This window comes from Lycorma delicatula, chromosome 1 (genome assembly GCF_047948215.1).
Source record: "Lycorma delicatula isolate Av1 chromosome 1, ASM4794821v1, whole genome shotgun sequence".
In the NCBI taxonomy this organism is placed as follows: Eukaryota; Metazoa; Arthropoda; class Insecta; order Hemiptera; family Fulgoridae; genus Lycorma; species Lycorma delicatula.
The window spans coordinates 368,686,031-368,696,341 of NC_134455.1; the positions used below are offsets into that span (position 1 = coordinate 368,686,031).

The 10,311-nt window shown below is 29.4% G+C and overlaps 1 protein-coding gene across 2 annotated transcripts in view; it reads right to left on the minus strand.

Moving 5' to 3' along the window:
• Positions 1-4,945, minus strand: part of LOC142317265 (heterogeneous nuclear ribonucleoprotein H-like) — a 45,062-nt gene extending 40,117 nt beyond the window's left edge. For both annotated transcript variants that reach the window (XM_075353674.1, XM_075353673.1), the window contains exon 1: positions 4,733-4,945. The gene's annotated coding sequence lies outside the window, so the exon portion shown is untranslated. The remainder of the gene's footprint in view (positions 1-4,732) is intronic.
• Positions 4,946-10,311: the final 5,366 nt, after the last annotated feature.

Below are 10,311 nucleotides of genomic sequence, written 5' to 3' on the forward strand. Positions count from 1 at the left end.
AAATTGATATAGAATAGCCCAATAAATAACAAATACAAGAAATTTGATTTTATTACTAACACTTGCTGAATTAAAACGAAGGAATTACATGTACAAAGCAAGTTTGCTTTCTTACAGATGTTATTCAGACAATAAAGTTTATGTATCTTTTCTTAAATTCACTGTTAAATTGAAAATTTGAGAAATTTAGATATTCCATGTTACTACCATAAATTGTTGCCATTACAGTGTAAGTTTGTTTTAATTTGTGTCATACTGCAATTTGTGGTTGCTTGATCAATTAAAAAAAAAAATTTAACTTACCCACTTTCTATACATCTAAAAACCTTAAACTATTTTAAAAAATTTTGTATTTAAGCAGTTTACCTGTGGCAGTCATTTTTATTACAGTGCGCACACCTATTTTTGTGATTGTAAGGGTTTATGGAAAAGGTCATAACTAAAAACCTATTGGTCCTGGAAGGATGAAAAAAAAAGGTAGTAATTTATTCATATTTTCTCAAGGTAAAACACTGGTGCTGTGGTTTATTTACCTATCGCTCTTTCTTAGAGAAAATTACCAATGAATTTGGAACATGAAAAACTGTGAAATTTCACTTTTGGTAATTTTTTTCGAGAGGCAGGGATGGCATACACAGTTTGAATTATCTTTGTATATGTAGGTAGTTTTACTTTTTTTTCTCCTGTTTAGCCTCCGGTAACTACCGTTTAGATAATTCTTTAGAGGATGATATGTATGAAGTGTAGTCTTGTACATTCTCAGTTCAACCATTCCTGAGATGTGCGGTTAATTGAAACCCAAGCACCAAAGAACACCAGTATCCACGATCTAGTATTCAAATCCGTGTAAAAATAACTGGCTTTACTAGGACTTGAACGCTGTAACTCTCGACTTCCAAATCAGCTGATTTGGGAAGAACCACTAGACCAACCTGGTGGGTTGTTAGTAGTTTTACTATAAATAATATTAATGATGATTATACCTACCTCTGAACTTTATTTTAAAAATTTAAATTTTGGTTTCAAAGAACTCTGATGGGGCTGAGCATAAAAAAATTTAAATTTGCATAACTTAGTGTTTTTGTAGTTGTTTATGGCAAATAAAAAAAAAAATATTGTGTATTGTACTAATAAAAATGTTATAACCTCTCAAAAATCATGAAAAACGTGTTAAAAGCAGTACTATTTTGACTCACTAAATAAGTGCTCCAAGGGGGTTTCTTGTCTTCTTACACTTTAATACCTTTATATATTACTATAATTGGAAAACTTGTTTGAACCATTCAACAGCAGTGTTCATGTTATAACAGGCGCTTAGTCATTTCTCGTCGTCAGGAAAGTTCATGTTGCAACATCCTCATTTATGTTTGTTACAGACTGGTCTGTAACTATGCAGTTACAGACTGGTCAGTTAGACATTAGGCAGTGACCTGTTTTCATCTTTATGAGTGTCTCAAATTTCATCCTGTGTTTGGAAGTGTTTTTAAATAAATAAGCTTTACTTCATATTATATTTGCAAATTTTAAGATCAGTTACATTTTTCATTATTTTTAAATAATTTCACATAAAGCAATGGAAGAATAATGTCCCATAGTAGTTTATGTGTATGAAGAGTATCATAAAACAATATATGGTACTGTGCTAAAAGAACTCATTAAAATTTGAGAATTTAGTAATGAACAAAACAACTTATTTTTTTACACGTTAATTCAGATGTCACCAGTGTTTGTAAATATCATGAAAAAAGTTTTTGTCAAAATTCTATCACCTGTATGGGCAGAGTTCTCTGTTGTGACCCTTTGAGAACTCATAAAAAAAACTGTTAAAAACTAATAACATTAGAGCACGCTCTTAAAGAACACATCTTTCCAAATTTAAATTCAGTCCCTGAAAGCCTCTTTGTGTTAACTGCTTCAAAAGTATTTTTTCAAAAATGCAAAAATTTTCAAAAGTGGTAGATAGTAACCTTGAAGAAAATGACAATGTGCAGGTTCATTTTTTCCACCCAGCTGGACCATGTACATCATTTCAACATGACAAAATGTGAGTACCGATCTGCAAAGTCCGAGAAAGTAGACACCACTTCAACTAACTACTTTGACAGGTCATTCTTACATAATTTCAGGAGAATTATCAGAAGAGATATCACAGCTGTTTGTTAACTACACTAAATAATAAACTTTCATTGCTACAAAAACAGGCTATTTCATTGAGGAATTAAAATTTTGCTACAATTTATTTTTTCTTCAATGGTGTTTACAAACATAAACCAAAATAAAAATGAATTCTTGAAAAAACATATAGGCTACTCATTGAAATCTCAGTTTGGGTAAGTTTTACAAGCATTTAGAATCAAAATTGTATTTAGTTATCATTAAATTACAACCTATCATTAATAATTTTAAAAAAACCTATTTTAAAAATATTGAAAATGTCAACTTCAACAACATAGGAGGGGTTTAATATAAAAAAAAATACATAAAGTACAAAGAAGAAGAAACCCCTTGGAGCACTTATTTAGAGTCAAACTGAAATCGCTTTTATCAGGTTTTTCATGATTTTGAGTGGTTATAACTTTTTTATTACTACAATACACAAGAAATGTTTTTATTTCCCATAAACATTTACAAAAACACTGCAGGTTGGGCAAATTTGAGATTTTTATGACCAGCCCAATCAACATTATTTGATGCCAAAATTCTAATTTAAAAAAAAAATTAGCTTTTAAAAATTCATAAACATTTAGTGGTAAATATATCACCATTAATATTTATGGTAAAACTACTAACATATACCTACATATAAAAAAATAATTCAAGCTGTGTATGCCATTCCTGCCTCTTCAAAAATTACCAAAAGTGAAATTTCAGTTTTTCATGTTCAACTTTATTGGTCATTTTCTTATAGAGATAGGTAAATAAACCACTGTACCATTCTTTTACCTTGAGAAAATATGATTTAACAGCTTTTTTTAATCCTTTGAGGACCATTAGTTTTTCAGTTATTTTTTTTCCAGTAAACCCTTACAATAACAAAAGTAGGTGTGGGCTCTATAACAAAAATGGCCACCACAGGTAAACTGCTTAAATAAATAAAAAATAAAAAAAATAATTTTAAGGGGTCCTGAAACATATAGGAAATAAGTGGGCAAGTTTCAATTTTTTTTGTTGAATTGGTCAAGTTATGATTTTTGGGACACTAAATGGATTGACCCACACAAAAAAAAATTTCCTCTACTATTTCAAATACACAAATAAAAAATCAGTTTAATAATTCTATTATTCATGGTACAAAGGAAATGTATTTACAGAATTGGTCTGACATTATGATTTCAGCTTTAGCAGTATGCCTACTGAAAAGACCAACATTTTTTTTTAATATGAAAATTGAATTGTTAAACAGTTTTGAATAACTTTGCAAATGGTTGAATTTACAATAAAATTGAATTTAATAAAACAGATTGCAATACCAGTTTCAACAAGTTTACTTTAAGATAACTTAATGTAGAATATTAATTAAAATGATACAAGAGCAGTAACTTAGTGTCCGCTGTGAAATCTCTTGCTTTTTTATATAAATAATAATGACCTTGGCCCGGAAAATTTGTTCTCAAAGTTAAAATGAGTTAGTACCAGAAAACACATGAGAAAATCAAATTACAATTGTATTTTATTTAAAATAAATTTTTTGTACATGAAAGAACTGCTTTTTTCCATCTGTCCAAAAACCTATTAATAAAAACATTGGTTTGTCCTGGTTTCATGGAGAAATGTTGAAACGCTACCTATCTACTTACTTCTTATTCCTTACCTCAACCACAAACTTATTTCTAGATGAAAGTGTACAAAATCGGTATACCCAAATATTACAGGAACAAGACTAAATAAATAACAAATAACCTTCATTAATACTTATACACTACATAACATTACAACAATATTAACGATTTATCTCTTCTTACACAGGTGTAATGTAAAATAAAAATAACTGAATCTTAAAGATAGATGAACTCCTACAAAAGAAAATCAAGGGAACAGTAAGAAGCCTGCCATACAGAAAAATCTATAATATAACACAGCTATACTTATGTGCTATGAACTCAGTGTTTTAATTATTTAGATCATTGGATAAATTAAAATCATACATTTGGGAAGCATATTAACTTTATTCTTCATTTAATACCCAAAGAAGAAACCCCATCAAACAATTCTTTTTTACACATCCAACTACTAGATACTAACAGTACAATTACATTATCTTTATTGAAATTTTAATCCTCCAGCAGAAAAAACAAAAAAACTCCCTTTACCACATGCAATAAATAAACAAAAGAGCAGAAATATAATTAACCGGTCAGAGAATTCGTGAAATTACGACTAAAGCCGGCAATGGTTATAAATTATTCTCTCGACTTTATCATTACACGTAGGATCATGAAAAATTAAGCTAACGACCATTATTTAATTATTATATAAATGTAGATGCCTTGAAATTATATATAAATGCAGTTCAAAAGAACAAACAGTACCGACGCACCTGACTAAAACACGATCGATATTCGAAATAAAAAGGCAGACAATACGTTACATTCCAATACTTCTACACAATTTTAGATAATTAAGTAGTACATATTAATAATATTTGGTGAAAACTCTGACTTTCCATCACAATACTTAAGAAACATAAAAAAACTCATGCAAATCATCATTTAGCGGGTTCGTAATTTCTTACCTCACTTATTTCAGGAAAAAACAACTTCAAAGAGAAGTAATTAAAATTACAACAAGATCAGCAGTTTAGGTTTAGATATCTTCTGCAACAGCAAATCCTTGCTTGAAGATGCACAAATAACGTCAGTCAAATTACACAAAAATATGAAAGTACCGACCTAAGCAAGCGACGCCTACCACAAAATGGTCATGAACGCAAAACAAAATGGAAGAAGGGCTACTTAATTTCCGTTTAGTTGTGCTTTGAAGAAATCTATTTCTTACCTAAGTTCAAAAAAAAAAAAACCAAGACGAAATAATAATCTCTTATTCATAAAAGTAATAAATGTGAATATTTTAAGATGGGAAAAATTCCTATTTGTTTTTGTATAAATATATAACTTATTTATACTTTCAAGAAGTGAATAAACATACCAAACTATTATTTCATTAAATAGATTTACTAATTTAAAAAAAAAAAACGAAAAAGGATTGTTATACAATCCAAATTAAATTATATTCATTTGGTTTATTGCTTTATTTATTTTTATATTACCTATCTTGGTTTCTGGAACGTACCTAGTTGAATTTTGTATAAGTTGCACAATTTATTTTGTATGTTATACAAAATTCCAACAGGAAGTTCGAAAAACGACCTCACAGCAAATAAATGTTAATAAAGCGTTCTATTTGAAATCAGAAATTATTTGATTTGTTCGTCTCTGTGAGATTTATATACAGTGAACTAATAATGTTTTTGCTTTTAGAACACTGATGGATCTGATCAAACCTCATAGATATACTTGTGAATTGTTTTTGGCAAAGTAAACCTTTTGCCAAAACCATTTATATGTAGTTGTCATAATCCGAAAAGTCATTTAATTCTGTATTGTTATCAGCTTAAGTAATAAACACTGGAATAGGGATTGAATTGACTTATTCTACACATATTGTACTGCACTTTTGCAAACTACTCATATTGTGTGGTGTATTTGTTTACTGTTGGGCAAAGATTCAAAATTTCACAGGATTTTAATTTCAGTTTTAAGCCCGATTGTACAATGTCTAGTTATATCCATGCATTTTGTTGGGATAGGCTAAAATTACATAACATCTCCCCTGTGATTGATTATATTTTAAAAGGAAAAGCTTGTTGTAGGTATGATACAAAATTTACTAGAGCTGTAGAATACTCAGGAAATAATGGAAGCATGTCAGGAAAGGTGGGAGGCTGCCTGCATTGATGGGTTTGTTTATTCATCACCTAATTACAAATATTTCTCAGAAAATATCTAAAAGATGGATAACTGGACCATTTGTTAACATAGATGTTGATGTGCCATGCAAATTTCAATTACTGGTTTTAGGAAAATTATGTTGATACATAACGTGGGATTTGTGAGACATCAGCAAACTATTTTGGTTTGGCTGAAGATGGGGATTTATGGAGAAATTAATTTAAAATTGCTTCTGGTAGAATGATGTGGCTAGACAATATATTTAGTGGATGGAAATCCAGTATGATCTCATAAATTAGTGTTGAATCAAAATTTCATAATGGGCACTTAATTTAGACTTATGTCTGTTAGAGAATTCTTCTGGTTTATGATTAGGAGGAGTGTTTGGGAAAGTAGCCGTGGAGATAATTATAAGTATTAGGAAGCAATGGATTTATTACTACCAACTGATAACCCTATTTATGTCCCTAATAAATTCATAACTATTTTTTCTGCCTTATGACAATGAATTTGGCTGTATATCTAGTTGTACAAGGACTTTAACTTTAAGCAGTTTTGTATGACTGTACATTAAAAGAAAAGTACACGTTCTAAGGAAAAAAGATGATTAATAATATTAGGCTGGGTGCAGCTGTAGGTGCCCTGACAATGGTGCCTCCCCCTCTGGGTTACAGATAAATAGGTTTGTTCTAATGTTTTTGATAAACAGTTTCCATTCAATAACCCTCCCATTATCATAAAATTGTCAGAAAATACTGAAAACATGAAAATTGCAGTAACTTGAGACCTAATTGATCAACTGGAATGAGAAATGGCTTAAAACACTCAGAGAATCATGTCATACCTAATGAGGCTTCGCCCAAAATTTTTCCTCAACTTTTGAGTTGAGGTATAAGTGAACATTGGTTCTCCATATATTACAACATGATAAGAAAAATGCTAAAAACACGAAAATTCTAGAGACAGACAATGGTCACCTTTTATAAAACAAGGTAATGACACAAAACACATTTTGAGTGTTTTGCAGTATTACTCCTATGACTGGCGATCAGGTTTTACATCACTTCCAATCCATTTTATTTGGTGACAGATTAAACCAGCAGTACATTATACACACTTACATTATAATTGAAAGTACATGTTTGAGTTACATTCAATACATTCAAAAAGAATTATTAATTTAATGCTACCAAATATTTTGGGATCATGTATAAAAAAATTATTTAAGCAATTAACAAATTTTCAACGATGAATCCAGATTAGGCCATGTTTCTCTACTACCAACCATTTACATCAGAGTCCAAGGTACAGCAAATATACTAGGATTCTATGGCCATTGTTCATAAATATGGTTGACTGGATTTCTTTGTTACTATGATCTGCAACCCTAACTGGCCTGGCTTGAAAAACTCTACTACTATGAAGTTGCATGCCACTGTCAGTTGTCTGTTATTTCACTTGAATTTAAGTCATTACTGAAAACAATAGTACATGGAAAAGTTTTTGGACCAATTATTCCTCAGATATATATATATATATATATGTGTGTGTGTGTGTGTGTCTCATGAGGAAACCAACTTACTTCATAGGTGTATTCCTCTCATCAAAACAATGAAAACAGTTCACATAAACATAGATCTGGAAACACTTTGTTGGCGAGTTATGGCTAGTGAAATATTTCACCTGGAATTCAGCTCCCCTGGTGAAATGAGATTGTACTGAACTTTTTAGGATGTTAATTCAAGCAAAATTAATTGTTTCCTAAGGTTTTTAACCTGAAAAATTAAATAAAATAGGTTCCAGCATTGTATCTCTGAAGTTTTCATGATATCCCAAGTGAAACTGAAAAATTTATTGTCTGAAAACTGTTTTTTTAGGTTTGCGGTACAATAACTTTGTTAAATGACAAAAAAAAATGCATAAAATTTATTAACAAAACTTATAGAGAATTTAATTCTAAAACAGTGATATAAATAAATCAAATAAATGCTTTAAAAAATAAAATTTTACTGAAGAAGAAACAGAACAAAAAATAAATGAAATGACACAAAAAAATTATTGTATTTAATTTAATTTTTTTTTAAATCTAATTTTCATACCTTAAAGATACTGTTCAATATGATCTTGATAGTTTATGCTAAATATAGTGCAATGTATAACATCAAAGGAAGCTTTTCTAACAGAATCACAGTTGTTTTTATGTTCAAAAGCACTTAAAATTCAGTTCAATAATTATTCTTTGGAATTAACTTTTTCTGTGTAAACAAGTTACTTTAAATGACCCCAAAAATAATAGTTCAAGGGATTAAAATCAGGGGACCTAGGAGGCCAATTAATTGGTCCACCTTGACCACTCTATCTGCCCGGAAAACTTAAGTTTAAATGCTAACGTCTTGTGAATAATGAGGTGGTGCACCGTCATGTTGGAATAACATTTACTGCCTTTTTTCAAGAGATACATCCTCTAGCAGAACTGCCAATTGATATTGTAAAAAATCTTTGAACACAGTACCAGGAAGGCAATTTTGAAAAATAAATGTTCTGATTAACTGGTACCCAATTATACCACACCTACATTTATCAATAATTGGGTTAGTTTTCAGTAACTTGAAAACTAAAATTAATGACTCTTTAATTGCATTTGGATTTTCAGATGACCAACTGCGACTATTCTTCAAATTTTGTATTCTGTTTTTTTGTAAAAATAGATTCATCAGTGAATAAAATATAATGAGCAATATTTTGATTTTCCCATTAACAAAACTTTAATCTTAATTCACTGTCACCTGGTAGAAGATTTTGAACAGTTTGCAGATGATAAGGATAAAAGTTCTCTTTCTTTAGTATTCTCTGGATTTTATTATGAGATATGCCTGTTTGATATGAAATTCAGTCTTTGCTGAGTTTAGGACAGTGCTATATCATTTTAATGACATTTTCTTGTTCAAGTACAGGCTGGTTGACAGGTTGTTCAATGGAACAAGCAATCACTGGAAAAGATTCATTAGTTTGTAAGTTACTGAAAACTAAGGATGTTTCATGACTACGTATTCTTATATTCAGAAATCTTTATTCATAGTCATGTTCTGCAGCCTATTTCCATTAGTAAATGCGTAAATGAAAACAATATCTGCATATTCTTGATTTGAAAATTTGAATGGCATCTCACTTTTCTAAAAATTTTCAAATGCTTCATATGTACACATAAATCATAAAAAGCATGTGTACACTACATAAATCACCAATAAGAGACTATTTTTGATTAGTAATAAGTTGATTGTTGAGCATCTGTACAATAACTTTGATTCAAATTTTGTTTCTGAAAAGATCAGGGCTGCCAACTTTAGGTTTTCAATAAACTTAAAGAACTACAATTAATACAATATTCTTGTAAAATTATTTAAATCCTGTTTTTGTAGAATGTTTTAAACTGTAAGTATTTAATTAACCAAATACTGTACTGTTTGTTTATTATTAACTGTTTTTTTAAACAAACAAATGAATTGTTTGCAAAAATTTCTAGAATAAATTATTTTATTTATTTTTAGTTCTGTTTCTTCTTCAGCAAAAAATTTTATTTTTTTAAATGTTTATTTGATTTTTATTAGACTTATTTACATCACTGTTTTTAGATTTAAATTCTCTACAAGTTTTCTTAATAAATTTTACTGATTTATTAGTCATTTAACAAAGTTATTGTATTGCAAACCTAAAAAAAACAGTTTTCAGACAACAAATTTTTTAATTTTATTTTGGATATCATGAAAACTACAGGAGTTATAGTTCTGGTACCTATTTTATTCAATTTTTTGTGTCGAAAACCATAGGAAACCATTAATTTCACTGCTCAATTAATGTCCTAAAAATTAAAAATAATGCAAAGTACCTTGCACTATGTGACAGTAGCAATGAAGAAAAGTAATAAAATGAAGAAAGTTTTAAGAGAAGAAAATGATGACAATTAAGATGAAATAACCAACCATGTAGATGGTAGAAGATATGTCAGTCGAACAGAAGTTGCTTCGTGAATTTTAAAGTTACCATTAACTGATAATACAGTTGTTCGTTTGCCTGTTCACTGTGAATGTCAATAGTATGTTATGTTCTTAGAGGGAAAGGAGAAAGATGCTGTTCAGAATCCACGCACACAAAAAATGGTGTTAAGTGCATGGACACTCAAGGGAATAGAATTTTATACCAAAAAAAAAAAAATTTGGTAAAAACAATTCTGGTAATATACCAGAATCATACTCATTCAGTACTATTACTAAGAATGGAAGAAGAGATGAGCTTCAAAAGTTATATTCGGCTACATTTATTCTGAAAATAAATTAAATTTTTTAAAGGAGTTTAATTTTATAAC